Below are 10,916 nucleotides of genomic sequence, written 5' to 3'. Positions count from 1 at the left end.
TTCAAATTTTCACTCTTTTCAAAAATCTTGTCGGTGGTATACATGTGATAAAAGTGTTGTGGAGTTTTAAATTTTTTCACACTTTTCAATAAGTTTGTTGGTGGTGTACATGTGATAAAAGTGTCGGTGGAGTTAAAAAAAAAAAAGTGTCGGTGGACATATAATTTGTCTACCCATAAAATTTTCTTTGGTTGCATTTCCAAAATGTTCATTAATACTATTTATTTACATCATACATTTCTCATTTACAAAAAAAAAATAATAATAATAATAAAATATTCAATGAACAGTAATTGACTGGTGACCCTGACCTAACTGGTGGAAGCAAAAGTCCAGTGGTAGTGAACAGTTTCTTGTCCTGGTGACCCAACGGGTAAACTTGCTCTAAGATGCTGCTAGTTGACTTAATTGTCAACACTTTCCGGTCTATAAGCAACAAGGAGCAGGCTGATGAGTCGATGACACCCAATCTTCATTGAAAGATGTGATGGGGTTACTAGGAAAAAGCTTTTTACAATGATGACACGGGTGTAAAACACTTTGCTAAGAGAGATTGGTCACCGCGAAGAGTCCAGAAAGAATAATGATAGCAGTAAGTTAGTGAACATTCGCAGACGGAGCCCATTCTCATCGCGCGACAAAGTGTCATTCCTTGTCCCATTCGCATTCGCAGATTCCATGAGGCAGAGAGTAAGTGCGACGTCAAATAAAAATATTTCGCTGGAATGGTTTGTTTTGCATTCTGCTTCGCTTCATGTTTTGAGACAATGTGCCAGCTTATCTAGCTATATATATAAGAGCCAGCGAAGTGGCTCCAACACCTATATTTGAAATTATCAATATAGAGCAAGCGAACTAGGCATCTATATGCTGCTGTACACTCGGGGAAGCTTCGAAGGGTGGTGAAGCCTACTCATTCGCGATCAAAAGCAGCCTCCTACGCATGGGGGCAACATATGGGGCTGATTTCTAGAAAAATGGTTATTACTGCCAAGCAACATTTTTCGCGTGAAGGCGAAAGTTCATCAGAGATAATTCATAGCATCCGCAATCAAAGTACCAGGTACTCATGTTCATCAGTTAATCATGTGCCACATTGATAATTAGCTACCTCTCATTGCTCGTCGAGGCGACATTCAAGCTTCATGGCCCATTCAAAGGCTTATATGAGATCAGTCAATTGATTTCAAGTTTGTACTTATTAATTAAGCTAATGCAAGTGGCTCTAAAGCGACGTTACTGCGAGCACAGTGCTGACTCAAGACCTCTTCAGTCAAGACGGGGACCTTTGACTTCGGGGTCTGGGAGGCAATGTTTGAACCCAAAATTAATTTTTTTATCCTGACCAGGCAAATATCCGTGGCCCAAGCTATATATTTTTGACAAGTTCGAAATATATTATTTAAGGGCTAAATAAAGCCTATTAGAGAACAAGCAATGTTAAAGCGAATCTTGATATTCATTGGTTCACTATTAATTATCAAATATTAGATAATCAATAATGGTTGGTTTGCTTACGAGTACTATGCATGCTGGCGTTAAGATTATATATGTGCTCCTATAATTGCTTATGGTGGGTCAATTAAGGAAGGGATCATAGACAAGGGCCATGCAAGGAATTAAGGTTACCCACATATATGGCAATCAAGGAACAGTTTGGGTAGGATGATTGATTGCAATTATCAAGGGATATATATGATATCTTATCATATATAATTGCTCATGCATTGTAGATCAATCAAGTGTCCCACTAAGCTACAGAATGATCACGTAAATATATACGTGCATATCCAACAGTTCGCATCTAAGAGGCAATTAATCTTACCTACATTCTAGCTATGACAGAGGCAATCTCTTATTGCCTACGATAGTTATCAAAACTATTAAGTGTTTTGATTTGCATTCAAGGCCAATAACTGTGGCCTAAAATATAGTATTACACTTATGATAGGAAGGTGAATCTGCAGTAGAGGCTAAAAACGATATAGAATACACAACTCTGCAATCAACTAATCTCTCAGATTATCAAACTATTTTCGGAGCAACCTACCTTCAACCTAGTTGAAACCAGCGAAGCAAAGGTAAAGCCCTCGCAACCCAGCGAAGCTAAAGTCACGTTTTAGCAAACCCGTGTTTTCTCCTACTTCCCGGTGATTTCTCTGCTCAACCTAAAACGTTGAGTTTCGACTTGGTGACGCAAGACATCACACCACAAGAGACATAGAAAAGAACCTTGTGACGAGGTTGGCGCTCTCCTCGTCCACAACATTTGGTAAGAAGTCAGGTCTAAGGATGCCCCAACGACTACACAGCACAGTGTTGGCACGCTCGCGCATTCAAAAGAGACTGTTTACTAGCTAGACTGATTTTGGAGCCAAACAATATTGACTTCTATGGAAATACACGGATATAATAAAAACAAAGACTACACTTGACGTCAACAAAAAAAGATATCAACTAAATACTTTCACATTTTCTCTAATGCAACAACTGTACAAGCCATGAATCAATAATTGAAAACTATAAACTCATTGTCTAAAATTTTCTGTGTCGTTTAAACAAAGAAAATGAGCTAGAAGAGCCCACTTCTCCTGGAGAACCGAGATCTTTACATAAAAACATGTCCGCAAGAGCTCTAGCAAAGTATTTTCATTAGTTTATAAAAGCTCAATGATTTATAGGTCTCCAGAGTTCGACCCAAATTGATATAAAAAAAGTCAGAAAGTTTCTAGAGAGATAGGGTCTACCTTCTCTCTAGAAATTTTCTCTAACCCATCCACTATTTTGAAAGTCTACCAACCCCCATCTCTACCTCCATCTCCAACCCCACCCCTTCAATCCCGTCCATCCCCTCCACCCCTTCAATCACCTTCTTGTTCCTCTCTCTTCTCCACCCACATCACCCATCTACCATTTCTCTACCTCTCCACGCCATACTACTCTTACAGGCTTTATATTGATGAGAACAGCTCTCATCTTCACTGCCTTCACCCCATCTCCACCCCTTACTTTCCCCATCCCTACAACCCAATTATGCTAAATTGTCACCGATTTTCTACTCCTCTAGTCCAGATCTACCTTAGAAACTGTCCATGTCCTATTTGGATGGAATTGGTTGCTAGTGCTTCCGAATTTGCTTCATTCTCCACCACCGCTAAATGAACTTACGCTCGTTGGCTAATTTTCGTTCCTCAATAGCGAGTGGCTCGATTTTTGCAATCACACTCTGCTCGGTTACTTGGTTTTTCTTGGGCATCTTTGAGCCCTGGGTGTAGTGTCCCAACCGGTGTAGAAGGAACCAGGATGGTGCTTTGGTGGCTGATACTCTTTTAGCAACGACATGGAGGTGGCGGCGGTAGTATTCTAGGGATGGAGCTGCTATTCTCTTGGTGGCTGCTAGCATTAGTTCTAGGGTTTTTCATTTTCAGTTATGGGCTTTAAAATTATCTTTGGGCCAAGCCTGTCAGGGGCTTTAATTCTCTTTTGCTAGGCCTACGTGCCTCTATTTGCTGGGGTTTTTTGTAGCTCTTGTATTGTGGTGTATCATTTGAAACATCTAATACAAACTTTATTTTCTTCGACCAAAAAAAAAAAAAAAAAAAAGAGTTCGACCCAAATACCTAAATCTATGATTGAAAAAGTCTAACTCAATCACACATGAAAATCAACAAAAATCTATAAAAGTGATGATAGAATTAATCAGAGGAAACATAAAAAAACAAAAACAAAAAAGTTAAAAGCATAGAAGGGCATAGTTTCCCAACAATTACTAAAGGTAAAATACGAACTGAATCAATAAATTGAATATAAAAACAGGAAAGGTTTTTCTGAAATCAATGACTTATTTTCTCAAATTGATAATGAAAAACCAAAAGTTTTAGTAGTCAATATTGTAAGGGAGAGAGAAAAAAGAGATGACTAGAGTCCATCGGCCTCTCTTGCTTGAACCTTAGCGGCGCCATTTAGAAGATGACAGGTATCTCCGCCGCCCTAGTACTGAGTGCCAGGCTCTGAATTTCTCTCCCTGTCCTTGGTTTGAATATTTTGTTCGATATTGGTTTCGAATCCAATTAAATCTATTTGATCCTCTGATGCAGGTCTACTTCCGTGTGAGTCTTGTGAGTGTCTTCCCTCTTGGGGTTATAATGGTGGGACGGCCTTCTCGATGTGGTCTCTCGGAGATTTGGATTGGCGTCGAATGACTGATGTTGGGGGAATCCCTTCTAGCTGTGGTGGGATGCAGTGTGGGCTGGTGGCCAATATGCTGGTGGTGGGAATGGTTTGGACCCAGGGTGTTTACCAGAATGGAGGAGTTTCGCGGAGGTTGCCAGAGTTTCAGTTTGCGGTGACAGAGAGGTACATGGTTGTCGCTGGTGTCGTGATCCTAGGGTGGAGTCGTCGATGTTGTGGGAGGAGTCAATAGGGTTCTTTTGGCGAAGCGGCATTGCTATGGCTCACTGGGCTAACTGGTTGCGGAATTAGGTGGCGGCATTTGACTAGGATTCTGCCGTCAGAGGTTGTTTTCCACGGAGCTGGGTTCCCTTAGCATTTTGGGTGCCCACTACTCATAGGGGATCCAAGAGATAGACTTTTCCTTAAGCTCATGCTACAGCTAGGGTTTGGTTACTGGTCCTGAGTTTTATTGGTGCTATTGGGCTTCGGGCCGTGCTACAAATGTTTGCAGTTAGAGCTACTACTGGTCATCCAAGGGGTCATTACAATTCCAAGGATGAGATCTTCCACCCTTCCATAGGGAAGGAGCTCAGAGTGGTCTAGTTGTGAATTTAGATTTTAGTCTATGCTGGTAGAAACTTCTCTATGCTAATAGAAACTTCTCTAAAAACCTTAAAGTGGTAAATTTTCTTAGTTTACCATATGAGTCCTGAAAATAGTAATATTAGTCCTCAAAGTGATAATATAAGTCCTTAGAGGGGTAAAAATAGTTGATGTATGAGAAATGTTAACGTACCATAGCTTTACCTCATTTCTACATTTCTTCTCATTTCTGCGCAAATAACTCCTTGCCTTCCATTTCTAGACTCAAAACTACCTAAAAACACAAAACAAGTTAGAAATGACATTGTTAACGAAATAACTAAGCAAAATGTAGAAAGAAATGCACTAAAAATATAGTAGAATTTAGTCTCAACATCTCCTAAACAAGATATTAATTCGACCATCTACTAGTCCTCATCATGCCCTAGCTTTCTATGTGAGAAACCATGTAGAAATGTTAGAGGTAAAACTAGAATGGTGATTGACTATAGAGATATCAATAAAAAGACCGTTAAAGATGGTTATTGACAGGACCCGACTGAAATTTCACCCTGAAATCCGAAGTGGTCCTACAGGGTCCACTTTTTGAGAAAGTTCAACAAAACTTTCCCCAAAAATGGACAACCCTAACTTGAAAAGAAATAAAACCACACTTCTAAGTAACCATCCTTATACTCCTGGAGCCATCCTGCTCCTCAAATACCAGCAACTCCATTTTCACATTAAACAAATCTCATAGGTTAGCAGAGCAATTCTAATGTGAATATAAAGAGGGTAAAGAATTGATGAGCCCTACAATGTGGAAGCAGTGACAACTATGCCTCGACTCCATGTACGTCAGACCTCCACTAATCTCGCCTGCAAACTGGGCATTTGAATTCGAATGGCCCAGGGGAAAGCATTTTTAAAAAATGCGTTAGAGTGAGTGGACCAAAATAAATAATCAAGATAATTTAAATTAAATAAGTTTTCATACTTTCCCACAAATAAATTATTTCCAAAATCTTGATGCATGCAATATTTATAAAATATATTTCTCGCCATACAAAATGCTTGACAATGCACCAGCCTCGCTGGTTAGAAGAAATTAGTCTAGCCTCGCTAGTCAAATAATGATATCATATGGGGAAGAAATGATCACCAGATGGGTAAAGGAGCCCCTTAAGCTCTACCCTCGACTGCCACTCACACATAGATTGTATGAGGATGAGAACTAATAACCTCGACTACCACTCACAAACACAAAGGTAAGTGAGGAGGAGAACTAATAACCTCGACTACCACTCACAAACACTATAGAACGACCCCAGTATGGTGAAGAAAATAATCGAAAGCCAGTAAATCCATAAAGCTTCCCCAATTTCTCAAGAGAAAAATAAGTATATTCCAATGACGTGGCCCCGCACGCCAAAATATTCTCAAATTCATAACAAATAGGCAAGAAATAATCGATAACTATAATTCCATTGAAAATCTCATCTCCGATAATATTTTAGAATCTCAAAATCAACGAATAAAAATATAATATTAAATTCCGAAAATCACTTCTGAAAATAATTCGTCAAAAATCATATAGATCATAATTTCAAATAATAATCTTATATCGGAGATAAACATCGAAAGCTTAATATCCAAAAATAATATCACGAATCCATTTCCTAAATCATAATTAATCTCCAAAAAATCAATTCATATTCCCGAAAACAATTCATAAGTCCAAATCTGAGTATAATAAATTCAATTCCGAAACACATATGGAAAAACAATGCCAAAAGTATAGTCCAAAGCCAAATATTATGCTTAAAAAAAATAAAACGATACGTAATCAAATAAATCAATCATCATTTCGGGAAAATAATTGCATGCATTATTATTTAAAATAAAAGTCTACTCATTGTACTATTTAGGTGACCACGCATAAGTGCTTCTTTGACAAATAGTAATTCGATACGTCGCCTTGTACAATTATAATCCGTAAACGAATAAATATAGGATGGAAATTTGATTACGATAAATAGAAATTGAATTTCTAATCCTCTCATCTACGTCCAAAGCCTTCGATTCTCATTGGATTCCCTCCAAATTTCACCAATAATAGCAATTTGTCAATTTATAATTTCTAGACAAATTCGAGAAAAATCCAACGATTGGATTCTCGTAAATTGATAACCAAATTTTTAAATCTTCAGAAATTCATAATCGATTCAAAACTTCTCGTAAATCACATATACAAACTCTACCTCAATTATGTGATTTAATTAGCTAAAAATAGAATTTAAATTATTGTTCAACCGCTACCACTGTTCACACAGCGGCATTGTTCATGCAGCGGCCAACTCCTCCTCCGGCCACCAAATTTCATCCATAGTATCATCTCAACATTCTAAGCATCTGTCATGACTACAACATTGATCAATTTTGAGTGTATAGGGTCAATTTTACCTGAAAACCGAAAAACCCTCAATTTTGCTTAAATCTCCGATTCTCCTTCCACAGCTCCAATTTGATGATGAAACTTGGTAGATTAGTAGAGCATGGCAAGATGAACAAAGCTCAATTAGCCTCAACATCTGATTTGGCCGGAGTTGGCCGAAATTTGAAGAAATAGCCGGAAAACCCAATTTACTACAGTAAACTTATTGGCTTCGATTCGTCGTCTATGGTGCATGATAGGATGCAAGGCATATATTGATGGAAAGCTTGTTTCAAGACGAAGATATAGGTACTAATTTTATGGCCATATGTGGTTGGACGAAGCGGTAGTGACGTCGGGAAGTTAGGTCGGCAGGGAGGGGAAATATCTGGAAATTTTTGGGTCTTACCTGAAATGGCAAGTCAGAGTTGCCATATATAGCTGACAATGTTAGCAAAATTACCAAACTGCCACTGACTTGAAACCCTTATAATGTCTTCATTATAACTCCAATTTTGGCGTACCACATGTTTACAAACTCGGTTTAATGTTCTCTACAACTTTCATGAAGAAAATTCCCTCAAATTTTGACCTGAACAAAAAGTCAACTTTTAGGGCCCCCTAAAAATGCGAAAACGAAGTTAAAAGTAAAGGTAATTGTCGTTTACCGTCCAAATAATTAGTAAATCAATAAATTACGATACAAGATGTAACAGTTATCAAATAGCTCAAGCAATAGTCTTGATCAATTAGCTCAAAGGAGCTAAGGTCTTTTCAAATTCGATGCAAAGTCGAGTTTTTGGCAAGTCAAAATGCATCCAAATAGTGTTCCTCTCACTGGTTTTGGAACACCACAAAGTCATTATGAATGGTTAGTAAGTCTTTTGGCCTAAAACAAGCCCCTTCAATCTTCCAGAGAAAGATGGATGACATCTTCAAATATGTTGCTGAATTCTATGTCATCTACATTGATGACATCCTTGTTTTCTCCAAAAACAGAGAAGAACACATGAAACACCTTTATGAGGTTGTTAAGTTGTTAATTCAGCATGGAATCATTCTAGGAGAAAAGAAAGTCTTTTTTTTATCCTAGATGAAGTTGATTTTCTTGGTATAAAAATCAAGAATGGAATGATAAACCTTCAACCCCACATCCTTGAGAAAATTTGAAAATTTCCAGAAAAAAATTCTGATGCTAAGAGTCTAGAAATATTCTTAGGAGTCATCAACTCATTCACAAAATCTCAGGATTAACAGCAATGTTATCCCCTAAAACAAGTTCCAAAAGAAAATGGAACTTCACAAAAGATGATTAAAAAATTGTGAGGCAGATAAAATCCCTCTGCAAAAATCTCCCTCCTCTACAACAACCAGAAGTGATTTCATCTCACTCCAAACTGATGCTAGTAATAATTACTGGTCAGGTGTTGTTCTGGCAAAAAAGCCGGGAACCAACATTGAAAAAATCTATAAATTTTGTAGTGGCAAATTCAGCCCTGCAGAACAAAATTATCCTACAAGAGAAAAAGAAATCTTGGTTGTCATGAAAACAATTTTAAATTCTCTAGCTTTTCAAGGAAAACCTTTTACTGTACACACCGATTGTGCTAGAGTAAAATATTTTAAACCTGATAAAGCTACTGATAGAGGAAGATTAGCAAATTAGCAATTATTTCTTAACCAATATGATTATAATGTTGAATTAATTGCAGGAAACAAGAACAATCTTTCAGACACCCTAACAAGAGAAATGGCAATGTTCAGCCAAAGACAAGGAGATGAAGGTCGCAATCCCAGAAATAGAAGAACTGGAAAAGAACCTGAAAATGCTGAGAAATCTAAAGAAATAATCTTCCAAAGATTTTTGCTAGGTCCAAAAGGACTAGCCACAACTAATCAATCCCAGGGTAAAGGATTGGCTACCCCGTCTCAAACTGCAGACGGTAAAGACTCATCAAGACCGTTTAAGGCTGTTGTTTTGCCAAAAAAATAATAATAACTCCATCTAGGGTTATAAATGTCTTTAATTATGAATTAAAAACCTTCAAAGAACCTGTGTTTAGAATTAGCAGAAGATTAGCATACTACTAGAAGGCTATTTTAGATAATCTTTTATATGCTTTTCAGGAAAGAAACAGTGGACTCATGTTCCCAGCTTTGTTTTCCCTACCTGAAGAACTCCATGAAAATGCCAGACCACAATTTGAAGAATGTTATGAAAATACATAGCAGAGTGCTGTCCAGAATGAAAAGGTCCAGTACCTTGAAGATCCTGAAAGTGCTAGAGTTCCTGTATGTTTTAACACTAAAAGAATCAGACTGGTTCGACTTTCATAATCTTATTGGAAGTTTTAATCCTGATTCGTGTCTTCCTCCAACTCTCTTCATTGTCCCTGGACCTTATGTTGGAAGATATGTGGTCAATATTCAGAGTGTCCATCCTCAAGAACACAAGCTTTGGCTTGTTGAAAATGGTTTTGTCCATAACCTCTGGACTAAAACCAATGATGATCTCAAAGGACTGCCACCCGTCATAGTTAACACAATCAAAAATGTTTGAAAAAATGACTGCATTCTTAGTTTGAAGTTCAGATCCACTCCACCAGAATGGATTCAGAAGAAAAATGGTGAAGTTGATTATATTTCTCCATATCATTATGTGAGAATTATTCAAGAAAGATATCTTCACCCTGCATGTGTAGGATGTAATGGCCAACCAAATTCTGGCATTCCTTGGATGAAGGCTATGTCTCTAGAATATATCAAAAAGATCATCGAAGAAGACAATGAAAATACATTTTTGGCAGCAGGAGAGAAAATCATAATCACTACCTATGATCACCCTGAAGTTGTTATCAGTGACCTTTTTCTATCCCTCAAAAGAAAGAAAATTGAATCCACATTAGCATGTTTACAGTGGATCAAAAAACTTGAAAATGACAACCACTACAAAATATATGCAAATACAGATGTAGAGGAAAATGGCACCAAAGCCAGGATGAAAATCAATTCTTTTGTCCTTGGCCATAATTCTGAAACAGATGAAAACATGTGAAGCAGCAGGTGTAGAAAGCACCAAAAGTAACTTTGGCTTTTTCTAAAGATGCGTTTTGCTTTGCAAAAATATGAAGGTGAAAAACATTTCACCTAAAGGAATATGCTTTTAGTCAATCGACCTCAATCATCCGGAGCACTCACGAGAGCAGAAAATAATGGAGTTGTTATGTATATTTTGGTGTTTTGAATTCCAATTTGAGTTTCTCTCCCTATATAAGGAGCCTTAGGTTCAGTTTGTAAGGCACCAGAAAATTGAGCATAAGAGTCTTCTCTCAAGAAGTAAGAAAGCCATAGTAACAGTGTGCTCTTTTCTTCCTGTCTATGTGTGGAGTAGTGTGCTTTCATTTCAAGTAAGTATCTGTAAACGTACTCATGGATAGCTTAACAGTTTTTTAGCGGTTTAACTAAAAATGAGTCTCTAAGTTCTTAGCTTGTAATTATGTTTAAATAAATAATTTCATATTGCTCATCCACTTCATCAATATTTCAATTTTATGTTAATATTATGCCTGTATTCTATACCACCTTTAAAGTCTAGATTTTCTATTTCTAAGGAAGATTTTTCTCTGCTTATGATAGAAACTAGGAGCAATGATTCCACCTGTTAAAGTAACTGATGTGCTCATATTTTCCTATATTTCTTTGCCTCTTAATCTTAATAATTATGCTT

General features: G+C 37.4%; 1 long non-coding RNA gene across 1 annotated transcript; it reads right to left on the bottom strand.

Annotated features, from left to right (window-relative positions):
* Positions 1-3,433: 3,433 nt before the first annotated feature.
* Positions 3,434-7,574, bottom strand: LOC121052014. Its single transcript, XR_005807772.1, has 3 exons — positions 7,219-7,574; positions 5,573-5,641; positions 3,434-5,050 (listed from the first exon to the last, which is right to left on the bottom strand). It is a non-coding gene; the product is annotated as an uncharacterized LOC121052014 (long non-coding RNA).
* Between the last annotated feature and the right edge of the window lie 3,342 nt (positions 7,575-10,916).

This window comes from Rosa chinensis, chromosome 3, assembly GCF_002994745.2.
Source record: "Rosa chinensis cultivar Old Blush chromosome 3, RchiOBHm-V2, whole genome shotgun sequence".
NCBI classification, from domain to species: Eukaryota; Viridiplantae; Streptophyta; class Magnoliopsida; order Rosales; family Rosaceae; genus Rosa; species Rosa chinensis.
The sequence above is the reverse complement of the archived record's forward strand: the minus strand, read 5'-3'. Positions and strand labels throughout refer to the sequence as shown.